Source organism: Saccostrea cucullata, unplaced genomic scaffold, assembly GCF_032062105.1.
Source record: "Saccostrea cucullata isolate Sc308-1 unplaced genomic scaffold, CSIRO_AGI_Scuc_v1 ctg2758, whole genome shotgun sequence".
NCBI lineage: Eukaryota > Metazoa > Mollusca > Bivalvia > Ostreida > Ostreidae > Saccostrea > Saccostrea cuccullata.
Window position 1 is genome coordinate 30,566 of NW_026935096.1, and position 20,438 is coordinate 51,003.

At 35.0% G+C, this 20,438-nt stretch overlaps 1 long non-coding RNA gene and 1 pseudogene across 1 annotated transcript; one reads left to right on the forward strand and one right to left on the reverse strand.

Annotated features, from left to right (window-relative positions):
• Positions 1-4,996: 4,996 nt before the first annotated feature.
• Positions 4,997-5,992, reverse strand: LOC134241871 (uncharacterized). The gene is made up of 3 exons (XR_009986742.1): positions 5,852-5,992; positions 5,441-5,538; positions 4,997-5,054 (listed from the first exon to the last, which is right to left on the reverse strand). It is a non-coding gene; the product is annotated as an uncharacterized LOC134241871 (long non-coding RNA).
• Positions 5,993-10,074: 4,082 nt separating this feature from the next.
• On the forward strand, positions 10,075-20,438 carry LOC134241869 (methyltransferase-like protein 25B; annotated as a pseudogene).

Below are 20,438 nucleotides of genomic sequence, written 5' to 3' on the forward strand. Positions count from 1 at the left end.
TTCCATAAAGCACAATTGAAAAATATTATATGACAATGCTGTAGCTGAGGAAAAAAAGCAAAAATCAGTTCAGTATTAAGAGCTTAAGTGGTCCTGCCTATCCCTAAAAGGAGGGGTGAGGGTATGATTTGAACAATCTTGAGTTGAATCTACACTAAGGATATACATAAATATATATACCGGTATAATATTATTCTTTGACTAACTGTGGCAATTGAATTATCTTATCTGTTTAAACTTTCACTGTGGTGCCCCCCCCCCCCACACACACACACATCTACACAATCTGTGGATATTTCTGATTATATACCGTATGAGCCGAATTTTTAGCAAGGATTTAATTTTGGTGTTATAAGCAAACATAATACAATACCATATTTTAATGACTAATCGTTAAATTTGTCTCACTAAAATTGTCCCTTATATGGTACTATACAATCATAGCTTTGTTGTTTCTGAAAAAAGAAATTTGTCTGTATACCTATATGAGACATTAATCATCGATTTTGGTCTCATCCTAGGATTTCCTTTTGGTCTCATCCTAGGATTTGAAAAAAAAAATGAATCTACACTCAACTAATGACTACCTGAGAATGATTACACACGAGTTTCATCTTTCCCTGTCTAAGGGTTCTTAAAAAGAAGACTTAAAAAATGCTATTATTTTTTCGCTAACTTGTTTAAATTATTTCCCCTTGGAAGAGGATGTAGACATTAATTTGAAGGAATAAAAAAGCTTGAAACCCCTTTAGCCAATACTTTGTAATAATCTTTGTTCTGGAGGAGAAAGTGTGTGAAAAACAATATAAAAAGACAAGTACAGTGTAGATGCATACTCTGATAACAGAAAAAAATGGTAAAAAACCCATCTAAATTGAGCCTTCCAGCCATGTGCTCTGAAAACTTTTTTAATATATAGATAAAGATGGGAGGTCTTTAAATACAGATATACAAATCGTTATTTTACAGATTGCGAGGCATTTGGACAGTACCAAAATTGCAAAAAATTTATGCTTTGAAATATTTTTTTAAAGAAGTAGTCTCATATTTGCAATGATGTGTGGACACAAATTTTCATAATTTCTCACTCAATTTGTTTGCACATTAAAATTGACATTTTGGCTCCTCCCTACCATGGCAGTCATTACTTAAAAAACACTTGAACATACACTATATGAGGATCCTTCTATATGATATATAAAAAATATTTTTCATATAACCATATAGAAGTATCCTCATATAGTAGTCACATACACTTTACTTGACTTTTTATATTGTTGTTCACGTTTAATTACACTTTCACAAAGGAGCTAATTTAACAACTGTATATTATATATAGCGTTATGGTTTTATATATTTCTCTTTGAAAATAACGCTACAGATCCAGTAATGCAAAAAAGTTGCAATTTACAGCGCATTTACACCCCCTAGTCTAGTGACATTTTGTTGCCAATATAAATTATCCACCTCTCAAGCATTTATAGTTGTCTCTACAGACAAACAAGAGGCCCATGGGCCACATCGCTCACCTGAGCACTGTGGCTAGGAAAAAGTAGAAATTGGTTTATTATTGAAAAGTTTAAATCCAAAAGTAGTCCCATGACCAATCATAGCTTTGCAATTCTTGAAGAGATGATTTTTAAAGAATTTTCTTATATATGTCTATGTAAAACTTTGATCAGCCATTGTGGCCCCGCCCTACCCCTGGGGGTCATGATTTGAATAAACTTGAATCTACACTACCTGAGGAGGCTTCCATATAAGTTTTATCTTTTCTGGCACAGTGGTTCTTGAGAAGAAGATTTTTAAAGAATTTTCCTATATATTTCTATGTAAAACTTTGGTCAGCCATTTTGGCCCCACCTTAAAAAAGACAAACATTTGTTGTACCTGAATGAATGAAAAAGGTTAGAACTTACCAGTGAATAATATGACAGTAAATTTAGTTTGGAGTAAATCAGCTGTTTGCAAGATATTTCTCTAGGAAATGATTATTTTCTTTCTGAATGAAATGAGCTAAGTTCTAAATTGGCAGAAGAGGTAGCTAGCATATCACTGTTTTGATATTTACATAGATTAATAAACCAGAGAAATTAAATTTAAAAGGGCTACTTGATTGCATGTTTGAGATATTACAAGGTATAACTCATATGTGGGATTTAGATTTACATTCAGCAAAATTCCATTATCTCAATGGGACCAAGAAGACATGGAATTGATATCTGAGGGTTCAAGATTCTAAAATAGAGATCACATTAACCTGCTGTGAAATCCAACGCACCTGCCCATGCAATTGTTCAAATGATTAACAAATACAACTAAAAATTTTTTATGCCCCAGTAATCGAAGATTTCAAGGCATATAGTTTTTTCCCTGTCCATCCGACTGTCTGTTTGTCTGTAGAAAGTTTAACCTTGTCCATAACTTTTGAGTGGGTGAAGCTATGGCTTTTATATTTCACATATGCATTACTTGTGACAAGACCTTCCTTTTGATACCAGCAATTGTGACCTTTTGACCTTGAGCTTGGAGTTTAAGTTTCATTTGAGAAAATCCAACCTTTGCCATAAGCTGCCCCATGGGGGCATCAGTGTTTCATAAACACATCTTGTTTTCACTGAAAAATTAAAATACCCCATTAGAGAATAAGATCAATTTTGATTAAGTACACAAGTAATCACTTAAGAATGTAACTTCATTGTTGATTTCATTTCAAAATGCATTACTACTACCGGTATGTTAATTACATGTAAGAGACAAAGTTTACAACTTTTAAGTTGAAATGATTGAAATCTAATTATTTAAGGGATTTTGATAAGATGTCGGTTAGGTTTCTAAGAATTGAGTTTTTTTCTTCCATGTTTTTCACTTTGTTCTCTCTGAATTTCTTCATTTCCTCCTGCTCCTTATTCCGCTCCTCCCTCTGCTCCTTTGAATAGTCTACAAACCATCCGGGCATTTGTTTACTGGTCTTCTTTTGTATTTTTTGTGCCTGTTTCTGGACATGTCACTGTTGTATCCTCCTTCCTCTTAGGGGTTGACGCTGTTGATTGACCATTATCTGAATAGAGTAAACAATAAGTTGCATGTTCTTAACTTCATGTGTAATGTAACTAATATCATTTTTTTGAGTGTCATTGGGATAAGATATGACATGACATGAAGTTGGTCACATGATCAAATTTTGTAATGTCAAAACTACTCTATAAAACAGTAGAAAAAAAAATTAAACTCTTGACGAAATGATATAACAAATTTTCACATGAACTGCTGATAGCTGCAGGTTCAGTTGATCTGTCTCTGTGCAGTATTTCATTCATTTTGTCAAAGTAAACCCAGGATGTCCTCCCTGCTCCGGATTTCCCCATGTTGTCTTTGATTGATCTGTAGCTATAACACAATAACTTTTATGAAATAAATAAGGAGATAAAAATAACTTTACAGTATTTTAAAAATTTCTTTTAAAATTGGATATAAAGCAATATATGTAACAATTATGATAAAATTTGCATAACTGTATTTAAATTTGTTGTTGCTTTTACAAGCTATAATTGAAATCTTAAATTTTTTTTTTTTCAAATTATCTAATGCACAACTTTAGCAAATAAAATTTTGATATTAGACATTGATTGTACATTTTTTTTTTGTTCATTTTCGTTTAAATGTCAAATACATGTAGTAACTTTAAAATCAATGTTCCTCCACCAAAAAATCATAAGAAAAGGAAAACTGAAAAGAAGAGAAACCACCAACAGGGTTACAAATATTTGGGTAGTGATGGGAATCGAACCCACGTCAATGACTATCCTTACACTACCTACTTGGATTTTTAAGCTATACAGTATAAGTATTATATGAAGAATGAAAATATGGATCTGCATGGGATATTTTCCCATTCATCATAAAATAAATTTGAAAAAAAATCTCTTCCTTCCTGGAAGAACTTTTTAAAAATTATAATCTTAGCATTCAAATGACTCTGAAAAAAACTCGAAATCCTCCTTCCTTATATGAACTTCTGAGAGGAGAGCCAATGTCTCTTCTTGACTCCACTGCGACTGAACTTCTGAAAACATATAAAACACTCAAAACAAAATAAATAAGAATTTATAATTTTGGTTAAAGACACTTACTTGATTTCTCCTCCACTGATTCAGCTCTTTCTGTAGAACTGCTGCTCTTTTCTAGATAAAAAAAAAACTTAATACATCAAGTTTTCAATACTTAATAAGTTACCTTTGATGTTTCCTGTAGTAAATAGATAATTGCCTCTGCTTTCCTTTTCTCTAGGGGGTGTCTCATCTATGTTTTAACAAAATGAACATATTAGAACCATTTAACGCTTAGTTTGGACTTTCAGTATGGTGTGGCCTTCTTGGTGTTACATAATTAGCTTCTGAAATTTAAACAACACTCTTGAAATATATGTGGAATAGAAATTTGGGTAAATACCAATTAGTGTATTGAATAAAAAAACACCAATTACATTATCTCATCCTCACAGAGGTGGAGCTAAAGTCTTATCATCATTGTTAACAACAATTAAAAGTTCCTGATGTTAATAATTTCTTAACCAATGAGAATCTATTCGCCATTTGGCAGGCATTTGTAGAACTGAGAATGCCATGCATTACTGAAAGTAACACAGAGCGAAAATAACCCTGTATAAATAGTTTTAAATAAGAGGATACCTTAAACGTAACATGGAACAAACAATATCTTAGAACGCATAATGCAATGCAAGTTATTATACCCATCCTAATATATAATTCCTCTTATAACTATAATAAATCATATGCAGATAATGACTTCAACACTTTCAGAGGACTGAAAACTATAAAGAGATGAATTGAATTTAAGTAATCATCTAATGTGTATTACACATATAGCTTAGCATTAAACAATGAAACTTATGGGAATCTTATTCCGTTTATAATATTTAACGATTCACATGAATAAATGTTACCCGGTATAGGCGGTATCTCAGTCTCTTAAGTCTTTGATGACATCTGCCTCTATAAGAGAATTCCTGATCTGATCAATAAATTTCTGATCTGAAATATCAGTTAATATCATGATTACAAATTATTCTTAGCAATCAAACATGATGGAAGCAAATGAATTAAAAATATAAATATTTGTAACTATACATATTCATGTGTAATACTACAGTATTATATATAATTTAAAAATCATTGAAATTATATCAAATATCGTGATAAAATAAAAGTAAAAAAAAGGACAGACAGACAGAATGGGGAAGCACATCCCGATCACTATATAACCTCCAACATTTCAAGAGGGGTCATAAATTTTACTTTATGAAACTATAACTTATTGACTGTGTGACCAGTAAAAAATAAGACTATACATGTTCAACACAAATACATCTACATGTATAGGCTCTGTAAAATATGAGTATTAATATAAATTTTGAAACCTCCTGCCCTTATCCTTGCAGCATCATACTTATTTACTACAATCTTCTCATCTGGATGTACCCCATCCGCAAATTTCACTGTGAATTCCGCATAAAATCTGAAATATGCGCAAGAAGTTAGCCAGTGCATTGGCTTACAATTATTAGAATAACACATCGAATTCAAACATTTGATTATATAGAATAAACATATAAAATTCTATTCCTTGATGAAGATTACGATATATTACATGTATATTACATTCTTCAAACTGGAATCATCTTTGAAACAGACATCCCACCCGGCCCTGGGACAAACGTGTAAATATTTGTCCAAATTAAGCACTTTATTTTTAGATTAAATAGTATAGAAAACCCTTATATGTAATATGTACGTACAATACTTAAAACGTATGATGTTTAGTTACTTACGGTACTCTTACACCCTCCATATCAGCTAGCCAAAGTAGCAGACGATGTCAAGATGTGGCAGACGAAGCACTTAAAAGTCGTTCTGAACTTTAAAAATTGTTTCAGACAGACAAAAAATGGCTAAATTTGACACATCTCCTTATACATCCACCAAACTGGAAATCTTGATCAATATACAGTCAAATACTTGCCAAAAAACACAGTAGTCGCGCTTTCATCAAACATCACACTTCCGGAAAAACCAATCGAGAAACGTCCAAACGAATTCCGGAAAAAAAATGTGTTTAGCCTTCAAATTCAATGGTAGCTCATCCTACGTAGCGGCTATGTTAGCTCTCCGTTCAAGAGCGTAGTTATACGTAGCGGCTACGTAGTAGCTACGCTGTTGAACGCACCGGGCACCTTCTCGGCACGCGCTGCATTATGACGTCATACACTGTATAAATAGAGCCTTTCTCCGACTTTCTGCTCATTCTGTTGTCAGATCCTCAGCTGTCGACATGGATCGATCTCTATCCCTTACTGAGGAATCTGAAACTGGTTCTGTTGATCAGAAAAGCGATGAATTAAACGAACAAGGAAAGTCAGATATAAAGTATGTATATCGAATTCTTCGGCCTGGCGAAAGCTTTGAGAATGGACTGTACCCCAAGAATATTCACTCGAGAATAAGTATCCAGCAACACGTGGAAAGGGGAAGCAAATGCCAAAAATCGAAGTACATTTCTTGTTGCAGAAGGCTTTGTGCCATAAAGAGGCTGGGAAAATTTACATATGACCCAAGTCAAGTAAGGGATGTACTAAGGATAACCATTAGTAGACTCCCCTTACCAAACTGATATGTTTGCTGCAGGCCTGCAGCAAGTCTGCTGCAAGCTTGCAGCAAACAAAATTGTTCGCAGGAAGAAAATTTTCTTGTTCGCAGATGATTGCCGCTAGCTGCGATCTTGCGGCAAACATTGCAGCAATTGCTGCAAGCTTGCAGCAAATTCGCAGGAACCCAACATGTTTGCAGGAACATTGCAAGAAACATACACGCCAATTAAATGTTCGCAGCAAGTTCGCAGGAAACTTTTCACTATTCAAATGTTTGCAGGAAGTTCGCAAGAACAGTAAACAAGTCAAATCAGCCAATGAAACGCAGATTGTACTGGGTCAACACAAAACTGGCCATTTTGAAATGTTGGAATTGAAGTTGTACACGTTTCAGTATTTTGTTAGGAATATACATCGTTTTGAATGATTAAAAGTACCAAACACTGGATGTAGGTGTTCATTTTATCAATGATATCTAATTGGTAAGAAATGATTTTGATTTATTTTGATATTTAAAAGAATATTTCTTAAAAGCACGTAAATGAGTAACTGGTGTAAATGCTAGGTCAAATCTAAATCTGTTACTTATGAATTTCAGTCCTCTTTTTAATATCACATATGTATACTTCTTAAAGGTATTAATGGCGGCCCCAAATCAGTTAATTGTTATCAAATTAATTAGTAAATGTGTAATCACAAAAATATTCATTAAAAATTATATACATGTAAAGTTCTTAAAGTTCTTAAAGTTCTGTTCATATAAAAAGCTACCATGCACTTTAATTTTAAAAAAGTATGAAAACTTTGTCTAGGAACGTAAAGAGGGCCTATCATAACTTCATAAAACTGCATAATTTCAGAAACATGTGGTGGATTTTCTCTAAACTTAACAGATTTAGGTCAGGACAAAGGCTTGTCCTGCTTGTACAAAGGAATGTGCCAAAACCATAAGAAAATTGTTTGCTGCAAGTTAGCAGCAATGTTTGCTGCAAGCTTGCTGCAATGTTTGCCGCAAGCTTGCAGCAATGTTTGCGGCAGGCTTGCAGCAATGTTTGCCGCAAGCTTGCAGCAAGGTTTCCTTATTTGGAAAATCGAATGTTTGCTGCAGACTTGCAGCAAACTTCATTTGCATGGTAAAATGTTTGCAGCAAGCTTGCTGCAGACTTGCCGCTAACTTGCTGCAAACACCAAGGCTTTGTATAGACTGTCGTGCTTTCTTTGGCTACATTGCCGCAAGCTTGCAGCAATGTCTGCTGTAAGCTTGCAGCAATGTTTGCTGCAGACTTGCAGCAAATATTTGCAGGAAGGCAATATTTTCGATAAGGGTCAAAAACAACACCCGAGTTATAGATCTAACTAAAGTGGAAATTCGCGAACGTCACATCGAGCGCTCCTCAAAAGCTTGGGGGTATGCTGAAAGATTCGAGGAAGTCATCTTAGAGCCAACATCTCATGTACCTCCAGAATGTGTAAAGAAAATTGGAGAAATTCATAACAAATTGTTTAGAAAAATATAAACCATGATTTAGATGTTCTTCATTTCCAAAGGAAAAATGTGGAACATATAATCAGCAATAGAAAGGGAAGATTAATTATTTCACTTCCTAATTTGATTAGAATCTACAATTTTTGTCAATCCGTGTATCTCAATTATCTTTGGAGAATGTCAAACAAAAAGTAGGTCTCAGTGACATAATTTTAACAAAATATGGCTATATCTAAATATTTCAGGTCCTGAATAGCTTAGACAAACTAATCTTTGTCATCTGGGGTACTTTTTATCTTCTTTTGTCTGTTAGATTGTTCCACTTTACGTAGAGTTATATTTGAAGTTTTTTTTATTTTGAAACAGTAAAAAAAAAAGAAATGTAAGAAGGACCAATTGAGAGGGAGAGAGAGAGAGTTTCCACTCTTTCATTACATCAATTACTAGTAGTTATGCAGGGATTTCTATTAAATGTAGTACTGGTTCTGTATAGTAGAAATATTTTATCATATCCAAGTACTGTTTTTAACAGCAAATACCGTTTTAGTTCAAAGTAAAGAAATGTATTTTTAATGACAGCAAAAGGAGGAAAATATCTTTTTACTATTTTATTGTTCTACGTTATACTGTTTATTAATGAAATATAAATAAAATATTCGATCATATGTACACATATTATGTATATGTAAGAATGTTATATCGAATGCAAAATTTATTAAAATAAATTATATAATCGGTAGCATTGGCGTCGGAAGCAAATTGAAAGTGGGGGGCTAAGTGTAAAAAAAAATTTTTTTGTAACTCCGAAAAAACCTGACAAAAAAAAAAGGGGGGGGGGGGGAAATGTCTAAATGTCTATTTCCAAAACACCAAAACACGAAATAGGATTTCGTGGGGGGGGGGGTGTTCAAACTCCAGTACCAAAAATTTTCTTCCAATACCACCACTTTATTCATTTTTAACCTATACTAAGACGTATCTGTGGAAAGTGGGGGGGGGGGGGGGCTAAACTTACGAAGATATGTTCAATGTCTATACTAAGTATATATTTGGAAAAAAAGTGGGGGGGGGGGGGTTAAGCCCCCCCCCCCCCCCCCCTAGCCCCCCGGTTCCGACGCCTATGGGTAGTACTTGTATGCTAAATTATTAACATAACGCTTTTTGGTGTAACAGTTTTTAGTGTATGGAATGTGATTATATAAAACATATAGTGTCAGATTTGTACGCCATATAATATGTCATTCCATATTAATCACCAAAGTTAAGAATTTTGAAAATTAGTGCAAGCAAGGTCAAGGGGAAAAAAATTATAGTGTGCTCAAAAACATCATGTACTTACATTCAACGTACATGTCAAATATTAAAGTTCCATCTCTCTGTCAAACGTAATAAGGAAAGATACCATTTTGGAAAAGTAGGTAAAATTCCAAGGCCAAGTCACGTGGTTAAAAAACAGTGTATTTACAAAGTTCTTGTCACAGTGAAAGTTCTATCAATTCGCTTTCAAATTTATGACCAAGGCCAGGTTTAATTAGTTTCTGAAAAGTGTACCAACCTTCAAGGTCAAAGTTATGGGGTCTAAAATCATGGTATACATGTATTTAGAAAGGTCTTGTGACAGGTAATACACATGTGTAGTATGAAATCATGAAAAAAAATTATTATTATTTATTCTCTTGAAAAGAGTGGACATGCAGGCTTTCGCCCGAAAGCCCAATATCTCTTCTCTAAGGAGAATATACAGTTTTCTTTCTTTTCTTTACTTTTGCTTTGTCGGTTTTATATTAATTAATTTATTAACATTAATTTACTTTTCATAATTTTTTTAGCCTCTCCGCTCCCTTTTGCCTTGATAATGTTGCTACTTGGTCAAGTTTTCATATCGGGATCGACCTTTCATAAATTAATTGTGAACTTTCATTCCGAGTTTTCTCAGGTTTTGTTAGAAAACACATGGCTAGCAGATTCAGACCGACTTATGGCCTAAATATTGTTAACAGTAATCGTAATCAGTCTTAATGTTGTGTGACAAAGACTCCATTGATTCTATTCAGCAGTACATCAACAAGCTGACGGAATTTCTCTCTCTGTATACTTGGATTGTTGACGCCTATGTATCGGTAAACACCGCTTTAACTTTTTAGCTCACCTGAGCCGAAGGCTCAAGTGAGCTTTTCTGATCAAAATTTGTCCGTTGTCTGTCGTCGTCGTTGTCGTTGTTGTCGTTGTCGTCGTCGTAAACTTTTCACATTTTCATCTTCTACTCAAGAACCACTGGGCCAATTTCAACCAAACTTGGCACAAAGTATCCTTGGGTGAAGGGGATTCAAGTTTGTTCAAATGAAGGGCCATGCCCTTTTTCAAGGGGAGATAATCATGAATTTGTTAAAAATTAATGGCATTTTTAGAAAATCTTCTTCTCCAGAACCGCTGGGCCAGGAAAGATGAAACTCATATGAAAGCATCCTCAGGTAGTGTAGATTCAAGTTTGTTCAAATCATGCCCCCCGGGGCAAGGGTGGGGCCAAAATGGCCGACCCAAGTTTTACATAGCAGAGTTTCCGAAAACCAAATATTTCTATCAGTCATTTGGACTGATGGCTTAATGCGTTCTACCAGTCCGAAGCATATTCTATCAGTCCGAATAAAATATACAGTGTATATTTAATGTCAGATGTAATTCAAAAGAAAATGGCATTGAATATGTAAAGATTTTTGTGGTTCACCAACACTGATCGATTGAGATACCAGGGTTATGCAACGATAAATAATTCAAGCATTGCACCAGCCCACACAGGCTTGTGGAGCAATAAAGTTTATAACTAGCCCCAAGTAAATGTTGGGGGAAAGAAACAGCTAATTATAAAAAAAAAGTTAATTCTTGAAAAAGAAAATTTCTCAAGGTTTCTAGAATTCTTTTTAAAATTAAAAGTTTAATTCTCTCTTGTAAAATTGAATCATATATAAATAGTAGTTATGATAGAAATTCAAAATAAAAATAAATTTTAAATTATCTTTACGTTTTCTCAGTGAACATTGCACTTCTTGACCTATATACTGCATGTGTTTACCAATAACAGAGGAATGGAGGAAATTCGGATTAGGAAAAAACGATCGTTTTTGGAAGTAAATAAGTCAAGTATAACTGAAAAATGGATAAGATTATGGATATTTACGAAGAATAGGAGCTTGCTGCATTGAAAATTTTCATTTATGAAGATATTGCAATAGATTAGAGTACAATAAATTAATCAGGACAAGCCCTCACCACAATCGGTCACACGGACCGGTAATGTAGCGAATTTCATCGGACATTTCAATTTTCTATCGGTTTTGCCGGTAGGACCGATAGTTTTCGGAAACTCTGCATAGGAATATGTAGGAAAAATCTTTAAAAATCTTCTTCTCCAGAACCACTGGGCCAGGAAAGATGAAACTCATGTGGAATCATCCTCAGGTAGTGTAGATTCAAATTTGTTCAAATCATGCCCCCCGGGGCAAGGGTGGGGCCAAAATGGCCGACCCAAGTTTTACATAGGAATATATAGGAAAAATCTTTAAAAATCTTCTTCTCCAGAACCACTGGGCCAGAAAAGATGAAACTCATGTGGAATCATCCTCAGGTAGTGTAGATTCAAGTTTGTTCAAATCATGCCCCCCGGGGCATGGGTGGGACCAAAATGGCCGACCCAAGTTTTACATAGGAATATATAAGAAAAATCTTCTTCTCCAGAACCACTTGGCCAGGAAAGATGAAACTCATGTGGAATCATCGTCAGGTAGTGTAGATTCAAGTTTGTTCAAATCATGACCCCCGGGGCAAGGGTGGGGCCAAAATGGCCGACCCAAGTTTTACATAGGAATATACAGGGAAACCTTTTAAAATCTTCTTTTCAAGTACTTCAAAGTTATGATTAGTGATATTTATATGGAATCATCCTCAGGTAGTGTAGATTCAAGTTTGTTCAAATAATGAACGCCGGAGGGGGGGGGGGGGAGTAAATTCAAGCCTGATGTGCTCAGGTGAGCGCTGTGGCCCCTGGGCCTCTTGTTATGCTTACAATTTCTTGATAACTCAAATAAGGTGGGCAAAAAAGACATGCGTGTTTTAAGTTTAGATAGGCCTAATGGTGTTCCACATTCTTGATCCCTAGAACTCATTGTCAGAGTTTTGATAACACATGCCATACAGCCATATCAGGCATATGCAAATACATGGTGTGAGCACATACATCATGTACATCAATGTACTTGTGCATGTGGGAAAAAAGTAATAAAAAGTAACAATACAAATAATTCAATCCAGCTGATAACTAACTTGATTCTGATATGTTATCTGAATTTGTCATATTTGTCGTAGCTCTTCCTGCATGTATATGTCTGCAGACCCCTATAAAAAGAGTGAATCACTTTAGTCACCGTTGTCAACAGTGTGGTCTATGCAATACTCAGTAGAGACTAAAATAACTGTACTTCTTCCAATGCAAGACAGTAAGATACCAAAGACACTTACAACAGTTGCACAGATCAGTGCAGTATACAAACAAACACAAATATATGGATAACTGCAATAAAATGTAAACAAAGGTAATTCAAGATAACCAGCACAAACATGGGTCGCCATGTGACAATAAAGCAGTAAGCTGTAACGAATGCGACGAGTATACCCTAGTGTTGATAAATGATATCAGAAGAATATTGAAAATAGTGCACAGAAAACTCGCATATAAAGAAGTCACTGGGACTTTTGAAATTACTTCACATTATCCATATTTCTTTATATCGGCATTAGAAATTTGTTAATTTTATATAGCTGGGGATCCAAGATAACTTGGCTTTATCCATGAATTAAAAATATCCGTGTTTGTACTAAACAAGTTTTACTGTATGCCTATTTATGATTCTTGTCCAGCTTTAAGATTTTCAGTGTTTGTATGTTTTAGGATTACTTCACTCAGCATCACTGGGATAACCTTCCCTCAGTGTGGACAGAGTCCCTACTAAATACAGAACCTACAGAACTGGTGTGGCTGCTGACAGAGGAAAGGTCAGTGTATTCGTATGTCGTTTTTATAAAGATAGAGTCCCTTCTTAACAAAGAACCTGGTGTATCTGTTGACAGAGGAAAGGTGAGTGCCTTGTACGTGTGAAACAGATGGGGGAAAGATGTCGACCAGACTGGGACTCGATCCCTGGACCTCCCGCTAACCGGACCAACATACCCAATCCCTATTACACTCTTCCCCCTTTTTCTTGTGGTTTTCCATCTTAAAAAACTGAACAGGGGCTCTTCTAAACCACCCGTGGATTTCATTTTTGGACGGCAAATGTTACAGGCAGGTAAAAATGTCGGGCAGACTGAGACTTGAACCCAGGATCTCCCATTAACCTTTTGGGTGCTCTAAAAAATGAGCTACACAGCAGCCAATCTCTGTTACAGTGCATGTCTTACGTATAATTACAGAGTCCCTGGCTTTAGTAAACGTAGCAATAAATGGAAATAAAACATGAGAAGATTCATTCCTATTTCAGTCTGGTATCCAGGGTGTTGCCTTTCTCACTTCTCGCCTTCAGACAGTGCACACATACTTACTCACTACCAAGGTCACAACAAGAGATCAAAGTACGGGATCTGTCAAAACTTTCCTCACAAAGATGTTTACAGGGTGAGACAAAAAACTTTTCAACAAAAACTTATAAATAAATTATTAAAATTAAAAATAAAATGCATTTATTTCATAACAATTTTTTTTAAAAAGTATTCCAGTAGTTTTATTTTCAAAATGATCATTTTCCTCTGATATATTGCAGTAAAAATCTGTTGTGTTGTCTTATTAGGGCCCCGCAAGGATTTGCGGGTGCCCTATAGTAATCACTCTGGCTGTCCGTCCGTCTGACTGTCTGTCTGTCCATCTGTCACTCTTCCGTCCACAAATTTTCTGTTTTTTTCTAATAACTTTTTTTATGGTTGCCCAATCAAGTTCAAATTTGGTATGGTAGTTCAGAAGGCAGAAATACATATTTTGATGCTAAGTTTGGTTCACTATGTCTTCTGGTTTGGAGTTTGGGTGGTGGGGTAGATTCCTTAACTATGCATAAGAATTAATGGGCAACTTTTTTTATGGTTGCCCAATCAAGTACAAATTTGGTATGGAAGTTCAGTAGGCAGAAATACATATTTTTATGCTAAGTTTGGTTCTCTATGTCCCCTGGTTTGGAGCTGGGGTGGTGGGGTAGATTCCTTAACTTTATATACGAAAGCATTGGCAAAGAGAGATAACTGCTGAAGATGTTCCCATTGTAAACTGAATGCTGGTACGAGTCCCTTGGGATTAATTAGCTTTCCTCCTGAAGAAAATCCAGAGCATTATCTTTTTTCTGTCAAATTGAGATGAATTACCACCTCTGTCTGCAAATGAAGTTTGTTTTGAAGTTAAGTCAATTAGGAATGCTATGAACACTGAAATGTGGATTTAAATATAAATTTTTATAATTTATTTTTGTTTAATAGTTATGATTTCATTGAATTCTAATAACAAGAGATAGATTAAAGAAGATTTTTTGATTTACTTTTTTCACTTTATGTTAATTCAAGAATATTATTAATATTTAGGATAGTTGTATAAAAACCCCATTCTATCATTAATACTGAAAAAGTTCTTATTGTAACTTTAGAAAAAAATGATGAGAGAGGTACAATTAATCCCTTGGGATTAATTATCTAGCCTGCTGCAGAAAATTTAGTAGGCTTTTCTTTATCTGTCACTTTAAGATTAATGAAAACCTTTGTCTGCAACTGCTGTTTGTTTGAAGTTAAGGTCAAGCCTTCATGATATTTGCATTCATTGAAGGCTGGCATTTTATATAACACAAGATTCATAATTGTTTAAATATACATTCAATGTTAAGTTGTTCTTTACTGTCTAATGTAAATACAAGGATATTATTTTCAGGTTTTTGAATATTCAGGGATTATCTTGAAATTTTAAGAATACAGTTGCTGTTGCTTATTCTTCGTACATTTTTTAATCATTCCGTAAGCTGCACCCTATTAATTCTACCCCATGGTGGGGCCCTTGCTGACTGGTCAGTTTTCTAGTTTTTATTCAGATCAGAAAACCAGCTCAGCTTCTCAACGAGTTACAAATCCAGGCACAAAATACCATGAATATCTGAGAAAGCATGTTAAACCAAAGAAACTTCACGAAATCAAAAGTCTTGGAAAGGTAAAATATTGTTATAATTAAACTTTGCTTCAACAAATTATTATACAGATTTTGATTTAATATTGTTTAATCATGCAATACCTTAAGCATTTATCTTCTGATTTCAAAAGCAAGAAATGAATGGAATATTATTTCATTTTGCAAACATTTCACATACATTAAAATTCATTTTCCCTTGTGTATCATAAATTACAAAGTCAAGACAAGATGTGGAAATACACAGCATCTAAATAAGACAAATAAGACAATTTTCAGAGTATAAAATTTTGTTTCTTTAGTTCAAGATAAAACATTTTATTAAATAATTTTTTTATTGACTTTTATAAAACAGAGACATCACTAGCACCTTCAGGTGGCAAACCCAATCAGAGACCTCAGCCCTGGCAATTTGTGATGTCACCCTTTTTAAAGATCCGTAATTGTATATTACTGTAGATTCCTAAATATTTACATTTGCAATAACTTTTTCCTTTGATTTTTTACAAAAAAATGCAGTTCATTTTCTCATGAACTACATTAGGAATGTCCCATGAATATGCATGAATATCTCTATTGTTAGGTCATAATACCACTCTTGACACTGAAAAATATAGTGCACAACCCTTTTTTTTTTAAATGACAGTTGAATGGTGTAAATTCATGGCAAGTCATCAGAAAAATAATGTAAATATAAGAAATGAATTTAATTTTTTGAAGATTGATGAGGTATATGAATTACACCGCTTCACGTCGGCATATTAATCATGAAGCGCAAACATGCTTCATGATATATGCCGGTGTGAAGCATCGTAGTTCATAACCTCATGAATCTTCAAAAATTAAATTCATTTCTTAATTATACACAAAGAATTAATTTCTGCATTATTTAATTTTGCAAGAAGCATCACTCACAAATTAATATTTTAATAATCACTTATTTTTGGGATGCGGAAATACATTTAAATTCTATTGATCAACTATCTATTTGCGTATTATCATTCTCGAGACTTGACATTAAAGAGCCAGTATGCGACGAAAAGAATTCATGAAAAATAAGGAATTTACAGTATAACATACTGTCGATGATTTTAACAACTGTTTTCCACATATTTGATCTCATTTTTCTAGGCTTTAAGGTTTCTTGGAGATACGTGTGACTGTGAGCACAATGTGGATGTGGGAGCAGGTCAAGGTCATTTGTCTAGGTTTTTGACCTTCCAGCATGGGTTCAAGGTCACAACAGTAGAGGCTGAAGGATGCCATGCTCCTAAAGCACAAAAATATGACCAGTGAGTGTAAAATGTTAATATAGTAGAGCCTCTTTAATCTTGATGCAGGTATTCTTGAGCAATATGATAGGCTGAGTAAATTGAGCATCCAGATTTTTGAGAGCACTTAAATATGATGAAGTCTCTGAACTTCTGAACTAATGATGTTGGCAATTCTTCACCTGTCTTGATTGAAATGTTTTTATGTTTTCAGTTTTATGTTGGTTTAAATTTTTGTATAGTTTAGTTTTACTTATTAGTTCTACTGGTCAGAGACCAGAAGAGCTTATGGGATAGCAATGCGTCCGGAGTCTGTCTGTCTGTCCATCTGTCTGTCTAGCTGTCCATCTATCTGTAAACAATTTTTCAAAATGCTACTCCTCCTACAGTTTTGGTCTAGTTTCAATATTACTTGGCACACACGTAGACTACACTAAGATACATAATTCTGTGTATCGGTTTTTGATTTCGATAAACGGTGTTGCCGTGGTAACTAAACATAGAATTTCTGTGAAATTCCTTTAAAATGCTACTCCTCCTACAGTTTTGGTCTGATTACAATATAACTTGGCACACAAGTAGATTACATTAAGATACATAATTCTGTTTATCAGTTTTTGATTTCGATGAACCTTGTTGCCGTGGTTACTGAAAATAGAAATTTCTGTGAAATTAATTCAAAATGCTACTCCTCCTAAAGTTTTGGTCTGATTTCAATATAACTTAGATTGCACTAAGATACATAATTCTATACATAGGTTTTTGATTTCCATGAGCAGTGTTGCTGTGGTTACTGAAAATAGAAATTTCTGTAAAATTGTTTCAAAATGCTACTCCTCCTACAGTTTTGGTCTGATTTCAATATAACTTGGCACACCAGTAGACTACACATAGATTTATAATTCTGTCTATCTGTTTTTGATTTTGATGAATGGTGTTGCCATGGTTACTAAAAATAGAAATGTCTCTAAATTTTTTTCAAAATGCTACTCCTCCTACAGTTTTAGTCTCAGTCTGATTTCAATATAACTTGGCACACAAGTAGACTACACTAAGAACATAAAGGAACTTTATCAAGGATCATTATTCTATTTATTGCTGTTGTTAAGGTTCAATTCCCAACTGCTAAAGTACTTTTCTCTTCCTTTGCTATAAGTACAAACCAGTAGAGCTTCAGTCTCGACAGAGACTTCTGGTATGAATAATTAAAGTCATTGTTCTATTTTTCACTAGAGATGCTCACAGACAGATCTCAAAGGTGAGCTCTTTAATTTTATTTTTGATTTCAAAAGTTTCATACATCCAGCATGTCTTAATACAATATATTTACTCAAAGGTTGGACTTTTAGATGAACACCTACATGTAGATTAAACCACCTTAAGCATGCTATTATATTTCCTTGTACTAAATTCAGTAAAATTTATAAAACTTTTTCCTTAACTAAAACTTACATCAACGAGAAAAACTCATTAATTGGAAAGTTTTTAGTGATGTGAAAATAATTAAGCCATTGCATTTGTTTTATGCCTTCACCAGGTGTAAATTGTTGGTATATTATGTCTTTATTTGTGATTTAAAAAATTTAACAAAATAAAGGTCACATTTCTTTATTATACCTTGTGTATGTCATATAATTCAAATCTTTAATTGGTTATGCAGGGTAAAGGTCACACTGAAAGTGAGGCTGATCTCCCATGTCATGTGACCTGTTACATCACAGCAGACACAACCCAGAGGAAGTTCCTAGACAAAATAGGAGTCATTCAACAGGTCTAATGTTGGCAGCCATTGTAAAGCAGAAAGTGACCCGGGGCTTACAAGAGAGACTCCACAAGAAGGACTTACTAGTGTTCCAAAAATGCACATGATGCAATCTGCATCATTAGATGACGAGAAGATTTTAAAAACTTGTGGTACAGAATCAAACAAAATGCTAAAGTTGACAAGCACTGATATTGAAAGAGATAATCAAGAGAGTAATCCCATTCAAAGTAATAGACATTCTGATGGGCATATTCCAAGCAATAGTCCCCCGAGTTTTTCCAATAATTTCTGTGATAACTGTAAGAAATACCTGTGTTCTGAAGAATCCCCCTCCTGTGATTCTAGTCAAAACAAATATGATCCCTTGATTGGAAAGTGTACTTCACTTATGAGTGGAGAGGATGTTTATAAATGTGATAAATGTGCTGTAGCCCTAGGCAGGCCAGGATCAGATGCTATGATGAATGAAGAAGGCTATTCTTTAAACAGAGAACTCAATGGTGAGACCACTCCAGCCAGACAGCCCTTCCTCCTGACTGGACTCCATGCCTGTGGAGATCTAACTCCCACAATGCTTAGAGTGTTCACTTCCTGTCCAGATGTAGTGGGACTAGCTTCCGTTGGCTGCTGTTATATGAAATTATCCATTTCACTGTAAGTAAAGTGGGTTTATTTAGATTTCATTCCTATACATTGTTTAATTTCAAGAATGTTTTGTAAAAAAAGATATATTTACTTTGTTATATGAAGTTTTTTTAATTGTTTTTTCTGAATTTGCTTTTTAAAATATTTTGTTTTAAGAAACAGTAAATCAGACCCTGTGGGTTACCCCATGAGTGATTTTGTAACCAGGTTACCACACTCGACCCTTAGTTATGAAGCCAGAGAGATGGCCTGTCATTTTGCTGATTCCTACATCCAAAGATTGAAAGGTAATTCACTATTAGATTACATTGCATCAAGGCAGTAGTCTATGAATTAAAGCCATCACAACTATTTTTTGAGTAATTTTTCACAGATTGGCTGGATGGCCATCATGCCTTGATACTTTAAATAATTGGTTAACAGTTTCTTCCCCAATTTTGCCTAACTTGTCAATTCAGGTTTTATTTTTCCCCATGTTCTCATAGAAAATTATGATAGTCAAAAAGAAGTATTAATAGTTTTATTGAGCATGTGTTGAGTATTGTTCATCCCCAGGCTCATTTCAGTGTTGTTTTATTATTCCTTTAGACAACCCACCCTCTCTCAAGCTACACTGTTACAGAGCTGCCTTACAGTGGATAATTCTTCATTTAAAACATGATTTTGTAACTGGGGCACAGAAATTGACCATCAGAAAAGCTGAAAAACTGACATTTAAACAGTAAGCCTGTACCAATAAGAATATCTATCTTGTTAATCTTTTTTTAAGAAATAAAAATTGTGAACTACCAAATGATATTATATTCTTACAGATATGAAAGTCTTGGACCACAGAGGCTAGGTCTGAACTGCGAGGTGCCAGAGGAAATTCTGGCGGGAGCCACGGAGCTCCTACAGGAGTGGAGACAAGTGGTGGCTTTCTACAGCCTCCGTCTGAGTCTGAGTCCAGTGGTGGAGACAAGTGGTGGCGTTCTACAGCCTCCATCTGAGTCTCAGTCCAGTGATGGAGACAAGTGGTGGCGTTCTACAGCCTCTGTCTGAGTCTGAGTCCAGTGGTGGAGACAAGTGGTGGCGTTCTACAGCCTCCGTCTGAGTCTGAGTCCAGTGGTGGAGACAAGTGGTGGCGTTCTACAGCCTCCGTCTGAGTCTCAGTCCAGTGATGGAGACAAGTGGTGGCGTTCTACAGCCTCCATCTGAGTCTGAGTCCAGTGGTGGAGACAAGTGGTGGCGTTCTACAGCCTCCATCTGAGTCTCAGTCCAGTGTTGGCATTCTACAGCCTCCGTCTGAGTCTCAGTCCAGTGGTGGAGACAAGTGGTGGCATTCTACAGCCTCCGTCTGAGTCTGAGTCCAGTGGTGGAGACCCTGCTGTTACTGGACAGACAAGTGGTGACGTTCTATAGCC